The 14,586-nt window shown below is 44.1% G+C and overlaps 1 protein-coding gene across 1 annotated transcript in view; it reads left to right on the forward strand.

The window, feature by feature from the left end:
• Nucleotides 1–302: 302 nt before the first annotated feature.
• The window catches only part of ERG (ETS transcription factor ERG), a 223,991-nt gene continuing 209,707 nt past the window's right edge, over nt 303–14,586 (forward strand). Inside the window, exon 1 of the mRNA XM_044284371.1 lies at nt 303–539. The gene's annotated coding sequence lies outside the window, so the exon portion shown is untranslated. The remainder of the gene's footprint in view (nt 540–14,586) is intronic.

Raw genomic sequence — 14,586 nt, forward strand, 5'->3', positions numbered from 1 at the left:
ATGCTTAGCTTTTTTTTTTTTTTTTTTTTACTACTTTATGCTCTCTTGTTTTCTTTTTGGTTGTTTACGCACTCGTGTTTGCTTTCAGCTCTGTGGCTTTGGATGGAGGAATGTCTCCGGTAGACATTGAGTGAGCTGGCGTGCTGGGGTTTGTTTTGCAGGCTCGTGTGTGGTGGTCTGTGGGGTATATGATGCTGCAGTTGTGGAAGTTTCAGTCTGGGAGGACTCTGGTCGGTTTTCACTCATCGATGATTGGAGAAGGGGGTAGACTCATACACTGGGCTGAGACCACTGCCAGGGACTGAGTCAGTTCACATTTCTCCATCCCACAAGCACAGGGCTCTGCAATATATCCACATTTACTACCGGCTCTCGGGGGACCTCCATATCACACATAGACATTTCCATCGGTTGCTGCTGCTGCGAACCCCAACCAAGCATCCGAGAAGGTCTTCCCTGTATCCAGCCTCCTCCATCTGCTGCTGCTTTGTGAGAGCCCCCTTCCACGGATCTATGACTTCTCCCACTCCGCCGACTCGGTGAGTTTTCAAAGATTTTTCTTTCCTCTGAGACCTTTTGCAAGGTTGACGTTAAAGTTTACAGATGTAGTAGAGCTGAGTCTGTCATCTGGTTCGGTGACATCACGGTACGTTATCGGTAGTTTTTTTTTTTACTTAGGATTGCTGGAAAACCTCTTGTCTAAACTCACGGAAGTAAAATGCACTGTGCTTAACTTAACTAGACTAATTCAGCTCTGCTACATCAATATTCATCGCCATCTGGGTAGAAGTTTTTTTTAAGTAGTTTTATTTAACATGTTGCCAGCGATTTCTATACGTCAAAGCTGTCGTGAATGGTGGTGCCTCATTATTGCCTATGGCGGCGGCGTTTGTTTTTATTAGGTCGCAGAGCCACGTTTGTTATTGACCCTTTATCCGTTTTAACGCAAGAAAACAAGACAAAATATTGCGTTGCATCAAATGGCTTAGCTTGGTCGCTTCTGACAAACTCGGCTCTGCTGTATCTGTATTTCTTACCGCTCTGTAGCCGGGATTCCTCCCTACCTATGAGCTGACAGGTCACTTCAGTCTGTTAACCTGGATTTTCGTGAAAGTCGACGACTGGTCTGTCGTGGCGGTAACAAATGACGTCTCGGAGAACTGGAGTTTTGGAGAAGACGCTGAGATCGGAGGCGCTCGCTTTTGACAGATGACATGGGCTGCTGCTGGGTTTAACGAGGGGAGGAGGTTTCCAGCGAAGTTTGGTTAATGACTCTTCCCGCTCGCATCATCCAGATGGGATTATATTTTACGTTCCGGCTCGTCGGGATGAATGGTGATGCGTATAGCAGAGGGGTGAGCAATAGCGGGTGACCCATCGCGGGCTGCTACATTGCGCGACGCCTGAGCGGGAAGCCTAATGTGTGATAGTTTCTTACATTACATCATTAATAGCGACATTGACGCCGCTTTTTCTTATTCACGAAGCTGCCTGCTTAAAGGGACATACCACCTTAAATACGGCGGAATGCACATTTCCATTAACGTGGCTTTCTGAGCGTCCCGTATTATGGCTACGGCCGCAGCTCCTCTGAGTGGCTACCGGCCCTCTAGAAGTCCATGAGGCCATGCGGTATGTCCCATGAGGCCAGGCCACTACATAGGCCATATGACACAGCTGGTGCAAAGGAAAACTGGCTTAGTTGCCCATAGCAACCAATCAGAGTGATTCTTTTCATTTTCCAAAGCAGCTCTGAAAAATGTAAGGTGGAATCTGATTGGTTGCCATGAGCAACTGAGGCGGTTTTCATTTACACCAGTTTTTGATAAATGTCTCCCCCCAGGTTTTTATATATGGAGTCGCCATATGCCAGGATATGGGTGACCAACAGTTCTGGAGACTCAATTCTATAGGAGTACATGGAGGTGGTCGCACTGGCTATAATATATAATATTATAGCAACAAAATTTCAAAAAGCGACTTTGTCTGCATAGCAAGCAGACAACTAGGCTTTGCTTCCATAGCAACCAGACAGCAACTAGGCTTTGTTTCCATAGCAACCCAGCAGCAACTAGGCTTTGTTTCTACAGCAACCAGACAGGAACTAGGCTTTGCTTCCATAGCAACCAGACAGCAAAAATTATCTGTCTCCATAGCAACCAAACAGCACCTAGACTTTGTTTCCATAGCAACCAGTCTATAGCAACTAGATAGCAACTAGGCTTTGTTTTCATAGCAACTAGTCAGCCAGTAAGCAATTAAGCTTTGTTTCAGTGTCAATCAGTCAGCAACTAGGCTTCACTCTCATAGCAACCAGTCTGGGGCTAGACTTTTTATTTTTATTTTTTACATCAGAACTAGTTGGCAGCTAGGCTTTGTTTCCATAGCAACTAGGCGTTGTTTCTATTGCAACCCACCAGCAACTAAGCTTTGTTTCCACAGCAACCAATCAGTAAGTAGGCTTTGCTTCCATAGCAACCAGTGAGGCCCTACTTTCTATTTCCATAGTGCTGAATATGAAAACTGATCTATAGCTTTGTGCAGCAGGTCCAGTTTTTCGGGGGGAACCTAGCGGTCAAACCGATACTTTGCACCATTTTTGCCCTGATCATATTGGCGACCTTTTTTTTAAAATATATATAAAGATGTAGATATACCTTAAGGCCAAGTTAAATCCATGGCGATTTGATAGCAAAAGATGAACGATCACAAGAATATAACCAGGTCTGTGAGAAAATCACAACAAAACCGCTAATTACTGAGACAGTTTGGCGCATAGTGATCACATTACTCTCAGTGGAAGACGACTGCGTGCAGCGCTATGCTACCCGTCACATCCAATGGAATTAGCTCTGGTCCTCAGGGTTCTTAAAAACCAAATGCGAATTGAGCCTTAGGCTCAATCACACGATTTCATGCTCACGTCCATTTTTTATTTTGTTTTGTTTTGCGGATCCGTGCGCCCAGTCGGCTAATATTCTCGGCTCAGGTCCTATTCTTGCGTTTGTGAACAGCCCTTTCTATGGAGGGGAATAAGAAAAATACGGAAGGCAATTGGATGGTAACTGTATTTCGCTGATCTTTTTGCAGGCTGAAATACGGAGGTGACGATGCCTAGTTCTCAGACAGTCGGTATCGTGGTCAGCGCTGCCCATTTTGTCCACTTTTACAGGTGAATTAGGCATGAGGTACTGGAGCTGTTTTCTTTGGTTCACACTGAGTTTTTTGGCACTGATTTCGGAGCGTTTCTGCCTCAAAATCAGCTTTAAAAAAAACGCCTCAAAACCGCCTCCAAGCAGCACTTGCTTTTTTTCCCCATGCGGAAAGAAAAAGCCGCTCCCCCTATCTTGTAGTGGAATCCGCGCCGAATCTCATATTGAAATGAATAGGAAGCTGAAAAATAAACAGCCCCATGTAAGTCCATGCTTTTCTTGGTGTGTTTTCCACGTGTTTTTTAGTGCAGATCCGCGCTAAAAACCTGGAGCTGAAAATGCAGCTTTGTATTAAAGTGAACAGCAATTAGTTTAAAAAAATACCATCAAAAACACACGTAAAACACGCTAGAAAAAAAAATCTGCGTTGAAAAAAAAATCTGTGGTGTGAACACCCGCTAAGAGTTTGTTGCTGGACTCTCTGCGACTGTCCTATTCATCTGAATGGGGGATGCAGAAATCACGTACTTGCATCCCCCATTCAGAAATTTCATTAACAAATCTGCTGTGTGTGAATAGAACCTAAAGTCTGACTCGACCATCGACTAGGAAACTGAGGCACGGGGCACAGCCTACCTCATAAGCCTGTATTGGCATAGCTTATGTGCCTACTATAAATATGACTTGTTTTCTGCACCTTACACACCAGGTTTATGGTAGGCAAGCAATGATACCTAGTACGGTAGTGCATTCACTAGTGTTAGGAGGGAGGCATGGGGCACAGAGTGCCACATACCTCAGTAGCGTTGCTTTTTTTCCATGGGTCATTCCCCTTAGGCCTCATGCACACGACCGTTGTTGTGTCCCTGTGTCCGTTGTTCCGTTTTCCGTGATTTTCTACGGACCCATTGACTTTCAATGGGTCAGTGGAAAATTCGGAAAATGCACCGTTTGTCATCCGCGTCCGTGATCCGTGTTTCCAGTCCGTGAAAAAAATAGGACCTATTTTTTTCACAGACAAAGGTTCGCGGACCCATTCAAGTCAATGGGTCTGTGAAAAAACACGGAGACACACAAGATTGTCATCCGCGTCCGTAAAACCGTGTCCGTTTTTTTCCTATCATTTGCAAGGCAAACTTGACTTAGATTTTTTTCTATTTCCTTCATGTCTGGTGATCCTCCAAAAATCAAGGAAGACACACGGAAACAAAAACGGACACGGATCACGGAACAACGGAACTCCGTTTTGCGGACCGTGAAAAAATACTGTTGTGTGCATGAGGCCTTATAGTCTTCCCTACAGTGACTTGGTGATGCTAACATCTGATCGTTGATTTGTACGAGGCGCCGTGTGCCTCATATCCAGTTTAAAGAGGACCTTTCGGCACTCCTGACATGTCTGTCCTAATAGCTTCATGCATTCCCCATGTAATAACAATTCTCCAGCATCTATTCCAGGGCCGGCTCCAGGTTCATGTGGGCCCTTGGGCGATAAAGCCTCAGTGGGCCCCTTGTGGCATTTTGCAGAACACACGAGGCAATAAAACTTCATGTATTAGGCTACTTTCACACTAGCGGGTTTACTGGATCCGGCAGGGTTCAGAAACAACGCTTCCGTTACTGATAATACAACCAGTCTGCATCTGTTATGAACGGATCCGGTTGTATTATCTTTAACATAGCCAAGACGGATCCGTCATGAACTCCATTGAAAGTCAATGGGGGACGGATCCGTTTTCTATTGTGGCAGAGAAAACGGATCCGTCCCTATTGACTTGCATTGGGGGTCATGACGGATCCGTCTTTCTCCACATCCCAGGATGGAAAGAAAACTACAACATGTTGCGGTTTGCTCTCCGGTCTGGGAACGCAACTGAACGGAACGGAATGCATTTTGGAGCGCTCCGTTCTGTTCAGTTTTGTCCCCATTGACAAGGAATGGGGACAAAATGGAAGCGTTTTTTTCCGGTATTGAGCCCCCTATGACGGAACTCAATACCTGGAAAACTTTAACGCTAGTGTGAAAGTACTATTCCACTAATTAGGGCAAATAAGTAGAAGGTCACAGAAGTAAATTAGCCTTAAAATATAACTTTTATTAAATGCCATAATAAAATAGATATTCCCTCTGAACAAATAGCGCATATATGTGTACAGATATAAAGAAAAATCCGCCTAGATAAGCGTGATTTAGTAATCAATCCAAAGGTATCTCTAACAATGATAGCTGGATACATAGAGACACATCTGGATGGATGGGGGGGACAGGGCACCAGTAACAAAACAACCAGATAACGTTATTTAATATCTATGTGGTCTTTTTTTAGGAACATACAGGGCACGTTAGGGTGAGCCGTCGATTCAGTGGGGTCGCCCCTTTCGGGGCTAGGTAGGGAGACCCCTAGGGATACTGAGGGATATACCTTCCCGGACCTTCACTCAGCTGGCTTCACCTATACCACCTCCGCATCTTTTCAGTTGTTACCGGCATCAAGGTGAAAAGGAATTTCTTATCATCGACTATTGACATCCTTCCACCCGTGATCACCAGCATGCTGCGGTATTATCTCCGTCCTGAAAAGTCAAAAAGACAGAACTGAAGACGTCCTGATGCATCCTGAACGGATCGCTCTCCATTCAGAATGCATTAGGGATAAAACTGATCAGTACTTTTTTGCGGTATTGAGCCCCTAGGACGGAACTCAGTGCCGGAAAAGAATAACGCTAGTGTGAAAGTAGCCTAAGTTGTGCCCAATGACAAACTCAGCTCTGCTCGTCCTGCGTTTATGAAAATGGTGATATAGAGGCATGAGGCACTGGTCTGCCTCACATCTTGACGAACGGGTATTTTTTGTGTCCACGTTTTTGCAGCTCATGCACTTTAGGCTCAACACCTTAAGGAATCAACCACGTCTCACTAGACGCCCATGAAAGCAGATAGGGTATTTTCTGCCAGAGATACGAGACAGGAAGGTCACATCCAGAGGCGGTTTATTAAGAAAACATGCGGAGAAGTCACTGGGGAGAAAAGTTCAGCTTTCTGTTACGATTCGGCCTCTGCGCCGTCTCTTTAACAAGCAGCTCACTGCAGGGGTTGGAGAACTTAACCTTTTACAGATGCGTAAATGTGCACATCCAGCGTGACCGATCCTAACGATCCCCGACATGCTAATCACATGGCGGCGTACACGGAGTGTGTCTAATATCCACAGCAACATTTCTAGATATTCAGTTTTTATTATTATTCTTTTATTTTATATTTAGCTGCAAAATAAATAAATAATAAATAAATTAATTTATTTATTTAAAAAATTGTAATAAAAGTAACAGCAGTGCTGACAACACAAATTATCCAGTTCTTAAAGGGGTTGTTCGCCTTTATGAGGTTTTTTGACAGACCCGCAGTGGTGATCCTACTTACCTGATCCCCACCTCTGGATACTAGCATGACCGCTGCCCCTGCTGTATCTACAGGCCCTGGGTCTCCCGGCATCAACAACCGGTTTGACACAGGGATGGTGACCACTGCAGCCAATGACTGGCTGCAGCAGCCACGTGTCACCTATGCAGCATGTGACCCAGAGACATGACGAATGATCAACATGTGACCGCTGTGGCCAGTCATTGGATGCAGTAGTCAAATGCCCATGTCAACCCAGATGTTGATGCAGAGCTGGTGGGGCAGAGATGGAGGCGGAATCCAGCGGCAGGTAAGTATGATCACCACCTGCTGTGGGGAGGTCAATCAAAAACCTCATAAAGGTGAACAATCCCTTTATGGGGGTTGTCTAACAGTTTCTAAAATTCTCAGAGGAGCAGGCAGGCTAAGGCCTCTTGCACAAACGGAAACCAAATGGAAAAACGGAATGGCAAAATGGAACGGAAGCGGAACGGAAATGGAAACACTACTGAAACAAAAATACGGAAAAACTGATCCGTTTAAAACAGACTGCAAAACCGTACGGTCGTGTGCAAGAGGCCTTATAAAGAAGGAAAAGAGCTGAACCCACCACTTAAAGATCCCTCTATTCTAGCACTGCCTGGTCCCGAAGCTTCCAGTCCCTGCAGAACCAGATGTGATGATGTCATGTCCAAAGTTCACGTGTCCACTCAGGTAATCACTGTCCTCAGTGGACAGATGCTGTTCATGCACACGTGATCGTTCAGGCCAGTGATTAGCTGAGTGGTCATGTGATTGTCAGATTGATGGATGTGGCGTCATCACATCTGGTCCAGCTGGGACCAGAAGCTTAAGGAACGGGACCTGCAGTACTGGAATACAGGAACCTTTAAGAGGTGAGTTCAGATTTTTTTTTTTAGATAGATAACGGACAGGTAGGAGATAAATAGATAGATACAGTCAGGTCCATAAATATTAGGACATCAACACAATTCTAACATTTTTGGCTCTATACACCACCGCAATGGATTTGAAATGAAACAAACAAGATGTGCTTTACCTGCAGACTGTCAGCTTTAATTTGAGGGCATTTACATCCAAATCAGGTGAACGGTGCAGGAATTACGACAGTTTGCATATGTGCCTCCCACTTGTTAAGGGACCAAAAGTAATGGGACAATTGGCTTCTCAGCTGTTCCATGGCCAAGTGTGTGTTATTCCCTCATTATCCCAATTACAGTGAGCAGATAAAAGGTCCAGAGTTCATTTCCAGTCTGCGATTTGCATTTGGAATCTGCTGCTGTCAACTCTCAAGATGAGATCCAAAGAGCTGTCACTATCAGTGAAGCAAGCCATCATTAGGCTGAAAAAACACAACAAACCCATCAGAGAGATAGCAAAAACATTAGGCGTGGGCAAAACAACTGTTTGGAACATTCATAAAAAGATGTAACGCACCGGTGAGCTCAGCAACACCAAAAGACCCGGAAGACCACGGAAAACACCTGTGGTGGATGACCGAAGAATTCTTTCCTTGGTGAAGAAAACGCCCTTCACAACAGTTGGCCAGATCAAGAACACTCTCCAGGAGGTAGGAGTATGTGTGTCAAAGTCAACAATCAAGAGAAGACTTCCCCAGAGTGAATACAGAGGGTTCACCACAAGATGTAAACCATTGTTAAGCCTCAAAAACAGGAAGGCCAGATTATAGTTTGCCAAACGACATCTAAAAAAGCCTTCACAGCTCTGGAACAACATCCTATGGACAGATGAGACCAAGATCAACTTGTACCAGAGTGATGGGAAGAGAAGAGTATGGAGAAGGAAAGGAACTGCTCATGATCCTAGGCATACCACCTCATCAGTGAAGCATGGTGGTGGTAGTGTCATGGCGTGGGCATGTATGGCTGCCAATGGAACTGGTTCTCTTGTATTTATTGATGATGTGACTGCTGACAAAAGCAGCAGGATGAATTCTGAAGTGTTTCCGTCAATATTATCTGCTCATATTCAGCCAAATGCTTCAGAACTCATTGGACGGCGCTTCACAGTGCAGATGGACAATGACCCAAAGCATACTGCAAAAGCAACCAAAGAGTTTTTTAAGGGAATGAAGTGGAATGTTCTGCAATGGCCAAGTCAATCACCGGACCTGAATCAGATTGAGCTGCATTTCACTTGCTGAAGACAAAACTGAAGGGAAAATGCCCAAAGAACAAGCAGGAACTGAAGGCAGTTGCAGTAGAGGCCTGGCAGAGCATCACCAGGGATGAAACCCAGCGTCTGGTGATGTCTATGGGTTCCAGACTTCAGGCTGTAATTGACTGCAAAGGATTTGTAACCAAGTATTAAAAAGTGAAAGTTTGATTTATGATTATTATTCTGTCCCATTACTTTTGGTCCCTTAACAAGTGGGAGGCACATATGTAAACTGTTGTAATTCCTACACCGTTCACCTGATTTGGATGTAAATACCCTCAAATTAAAGCTGACAGTCTGCAGGTAAAGCACATCTTGTTTGTTTCATTTCAAATCCATTGTGGTGGTGTATAGAGCCACAAATGTTAGAATTGTGTCGATGTCCCAACATTTATGGACCTGACTATAGATAGATAAAAAAGCAAATATATGTTAGCACTAAAGTCAAATATGTATGTCAACAAGTAGGTGCTCGCCTGAAGGGACTAGACAATTGCCCAATATACACACAAAATAGCAAAAAGGCAGGACTCAAAAAGAAATAAAAAATGCAAAAAGTTTATTAACCCATGTGGATACGCAACGTTTCGGCTCAAGCCTTGAGATAGATAGATATGAGATAGATGATAGATAAATAGATATAGACAGACAGATAGATACATTCCCTAGAAATATAGATATTAGATAGATAATTCGATACAGATAGATTTACATTACACTATATATTATTACATATGTAATATTACATACTGCACATAGTACAGAGAACCATAATATTACACATACTGCTCTATGACTCCTGTTACCTGGTAATACTATGTGTACATACTACCCCCCTCTGCCCCCCCCCCCCCCCTGCTATAGTTCCTTATAACATATCTTTTACACAGTATGATTTTCTGTTTACCTCGACTTCTTGTATACAGGAGTCCTTTGTTACAGTCCTCCCCCTGGAGACTGTCTATACTAACGTAATATTCCCAGGACTACGCCTGATCTCCGTTCATAACGCTCTTCTGTGCTCTCACTACTTAAAGGAACCTTTTCTTTAGGATATTTAGAGCCTACAAAACCAATTACAGACGCACTTGACCCTCCTGAAACGTTTGACCCTTGTGTTAACTCCTACTGTGTCTTTAAATCTCACATTTACCAAACACACAATAGTATCACTTGTTGGCCGGGGCATATTTACTAACACTGGCGTACCGCAGGATGCTATGGCGGTATTATTGTAGTAGTGTAACAAGCATGGCGCATGCTGATAGAAAAAAACGGGGTCAGCTGATGACTGGGGCCTCGTTAAACCAGTGCTAGCTTATTGTAACTTTTTCTTTCGTGTAATGAAACACATCATAGTTACATTCATGAATATGCCTCATGGTGAAGAATGTTGCAGAATAAGCTAACAAACTTCGAACTCCTCCTTAAAGGGCATCTGTCAGCAGTTTTGTCCCTATGACACTGGCTGACCTGTTACATGTGCACTTGGCAGCTGAAGGCATCAGTGTTGGTCCCATGTTCATCTGTTTTTTGTTATATGCAAATGAGCCTCTAGGAGCAACGGGGGCGTTGTCATTACTCTTAGAGGCTCTGCTCTCTGCAATTGCCACACCCACTCCTCTTTGATAACAGATCCGGGCAGTGCAAGCATCATCACACCTGGTCCTGTCAATCAAAATGGAGAGGGCGAGCCATTTGCAAAGAGAACAGAGCACTAGGTGTAACGGCAACGCCCCCGTTGCTCCTAGAGGCTTATTTGCATATATTAAAGCTTCATTTTTCTCAGCAATGCGGGCACATATGAACATGGGACCAACACAGATGTCTTCAGCTGCCAAGTGCACATGTAACAGGTCAGCCAGTGTCATAGGTACAAAACTGCTGACAGATGCCCTTTAAAGTAAATGTGGACAGTCCACCCTTGAACACCATTTTATTTTTTCTGTCTAAATATCTCCAGCATTTTGACTTAATAATTTCTTAATTTATCTTTATAGCTGTCAGGGCTTCATTTTTTTTCTGATACAGAGCTCCACATCTTTTGTACAGTTGAGTAGTAAAATTCCAGCTACTTCCAGCCACCACTAGAGGGAGCTTACTTTATACTGTGTTGTTATTGAGTTCTGTGGATACACAGTATGCAGAGAGCTCCCTCTAGTGGTGATTACAGGTCTCCAAAATGTTATGATTGCACTCAATGTCTATGGTGGGTATTGGGAGCCCAAAAAAGTGAGTAAAGAAATAATAAGAAAGTGTGATCGTTTTACCAATCATTGGCCCACTTGGATGTACTTTTAGTGCGTTCTTCAAGTTGGGGGTCACTAATCAGTTACCTTTTTGTCTATATGACTGTAAATCATTCAGCTGCAGAATATAAACATGCAAGACAAGGGGCTATACATGCAGGCAGAGCAAAGATTGTAAGCAAGGGTATACGTATACATAGTTCATGTACTCGTGAGGCCATATAGAAGGTGTTTTAAATTTCACCCTTTCTTGTGGCAACATATACAAACAGGGGGGAACATTTAGCCAGGGGGTCATTCTCCTAAAACTGGGTCATACTTCTTCTCGTATGGAGGCAGCGGCGCCATGCGAGGATCAGGAGCGACACGGGTGTCGGGGAGTGGGGTAAATATCTCTATGAGGGGCTCGGGCATTGGGGGGCATGTTTTAGACTTTGGATAACCCCTTAATGTGTATGGCCAGTCTTACAGTCATGGAAGAGAGGGTCTCATGGCCCATAAAGAAGTATGACCCAGTTTTAGGAGAATGACCTAGGAGAGCGACGTAGGTTCTGGGAAGTAGGGTAAATATAATCTATATGAGTGGCCCGAGCATTGGGGGGCATGTTTTCGACCTTGGCTAACCCCTTTACATTCCGACAGCTATACTTTCTAACTGCCCCATGTCGCTTGGTTCGCCAGGAGTTCATGTGTTCTCCATAGAGAGAGGGGATTAAAGGGGGTCGGCCAAGTTTTTTTAAGTTATCCCCTATCCACAGGATAACTGATTGCTGGGGGTCTGACCACCAATCACGAAAATGAGCAGGGTTGCCAACTGTCCAAAACTTTCTGGACAGTCCGTAAAAATAGTTACGGTAAAAAAAAAATTCCTGTGTCCGTGAAAAAAACTAAAGGTGTCCATAATTTTTTTGAGGCTTGTGATTCTTCACTAGATTATTTTGGTGGCAATGAATGTCATTTTACAGCTCACAGTGAATGCTGGTAATGAATGAGTTCTTATCAGTATATTGACCTGTACTACTTATAATCTTCATCATTCATTATGCTTTTCCATTTGTCCGTAAAAATGTTGGATGTCTGCGAATTTGGGATAAGTTATCCAGGAAAAAGAAAAATTCTGGTTCACAACCCTGATCCCCTGCAATCAGCAAGTTATCCCCTAACTTAAAAACCTGGACACAACCCCTTTATGGCCGTTGTCAGACCTCTCTGTCTCAGCCTTATCTCTCCAAGAACAACATGATTGGACATATTGAAATCCAACTGCCTGATCCTACTTTTCTACATTTGCCAGTTACGTAGGAAGATTCCCATGCACATTAGAACAGGTCAGGTTTGGCCGATATACAGCTAATGTTTATGTGCAGCTTGAAGATGAGATGTCTCCTCTGCTGACTTGTCTGTTTAATTATCTGCCTGCATCCCTCATACAAGAACAATTCTGGGGCATCTATCTTATGACTCATTGATGCGCCATTCCTATGTTATTCCTTCTAGAAGTTCTGAAAGAACGACTAGTAGTTAGCCATGAAGATCCAGCTGGGTATTACCAGTTGGGGGTGTGTCCCTGCACAGCCTGACACTATCCAATCAGTGCCACTAGTGTCATACTGTGCAGGGACGCACCCCCAACTGGTAACACCCAGCTGGACCTTCATTGCAGAGCAGACTGTCGGCAAACTTCTAGTAGGAATAATAGAGGGATGACACAACATAGAGTGATAGGAAAAGATGCTCCAAAATGATTACGTGGGGAATGCAAGTAGTTACTAAAATGGACATGTCAGGAGAGGTGTCAGGCCCCCTTAGACGAGATGTGTTGCGCGACATTTTGTCGCACCAATGTCGCGCGTCAATTTTTGTAATGATAGTCTATGATGTTGCACTGCAACATGCTGCAACACGACAGTAGTAAAAAATCCATCCAAGACAGTCGCAGCATGTCGCCTGTTGCAGTGCAACACCATAGTGTGATGGCTAACCTTGGCACTCCAGCTGTGGTGAAACTACGACTCCCAGCATGCTCCATTTATTTCTACAGAGTTCTAAGAGCAGCCAAGCAAGGGGGGCATCTTGGGAGTTGTAGTTTAACCACAGCTGGAGTGCCAAGGTTAGCCATCATTGCTAGACTATCTTTATAAAAATTGTCGCGCGACACATGTTGCAGTGTAGTTGTGCCCTATGTGTCGCGCGACTTATTGTCGTCGTGTAGCCCTAGCCTTAAGGTTTGGGGGTTTTCTGTTTACTAAGATAGGGGCTTGTCAGAGGCATTGTGTAGCAAACAGAGCTAAGATTTAAAGATATGTTTGATGGCCTCAGTAGGGCTGAGCATTTAATTCTGCAGTGCCCAACATAGCGCAGCCCTTGTCTTTGTGGCCGTGTCAGGTACTGCAGCTCGGCGCCAGGAGAGCGCATGCACATCGACAGTGACTTATTGGGTGCTGCAGGTAACAGGTCTCATTGCCCAAGCTGGTGCCATAATCCCTTCTTGCTAATGAATAGTGGGGATAACAAGGGTCAGGCCATCAGTGAACCATGGACAGGTCACTAGCATTGTATTTATTTTCTATTTATTTATTTTATTATTATATTATTTTCATTTATATTATTTTGGAAACGTTTTTTTCCCCTGTAAGATTCAGTTCATGGTGAAAAAGAAAAAAACTATATTAAATGCATTTCAATGGAAAAAAAAGAGATATTTTAAGTGACTGGCTAGCTCTGTGGTTACAGAAAGTCCATTGCAACCACACCGGATTACGTACTTCTATTTTCCGAGGAACATGGCAGGATCTGTGCTCATAATGGCTTGTTTTCATTCTCACAGTTTGCATCTTCCCCTCCCCAAAAAAAAGAGACTTGAGGTTGTCGAGGTGAAAACACAGAGAGCACCCCTTTGAAAGCCCATTGTAAGGTCTGATACATCTGGGTGCCTGCTCCTGCCGCCCGTTGCCAAGATTTTCTTCCGTTTTTCTTTTATAAAAACACCTTCAGTACGAGATAAATAATAACCCTGACGATTAATAGTGGTGAGAAGAGGAGAGCTGGGTAGAGCAGAAAAAGTTACGGTAACCTACAGATATGGCATAATCGTCCAAAAAAGTAGAAGATTTATCGTTATGGTGGCGGTCCATGCCCACTGCCACCTCCCTCCTTCTGTTAGTACATCCCCGCCGGAGTTCTCCTCTTCCCCATACCCTCTGGGGCAATGCAGCTCTATCTACTGCATGTAGGCCACCTGCTCTGCTTCACTCCGTAGAGCACTTAACTAAGGACAACATAAATAAGTGACTGATTCTCTTAGCAAAATGCTGGGTCACTTTCTTTAATTGACCCAGTCAATCTGCCAACATCTTGTATTGAAAAGCTCCAGCTGATAATGATGAGTCATGAATATTCATGAGCTCCTGACTCTCCCCACCCACCTGCTGCTGAATGACAGTTATTTTCCATATGAATCAGCAGCAGGTGGGCAGGGGAGTGGCTATATCTCTGAATTAAATAAACGCTGGACTCAATGACATCACGCTGGACTCAAATCAGCTCATTAGCATGCGGCATGTGGCATCTTCGTGTGTATATTATG

Source organism: Bufo gargarizans, chromosome 3, assembly GCF_014858855.1.
Source record: "Bufo gargarizans isolate SCDJY-AF-19 chromosome 3, ASM1485885v1, whole genome shotgun sequence".
Classification (NCBI taxonomy): Eukaryota; Metazoa; Chordata; class Amphibia; order Anura; family Bufonidae; genus Bufo; species Bufo gargarizans.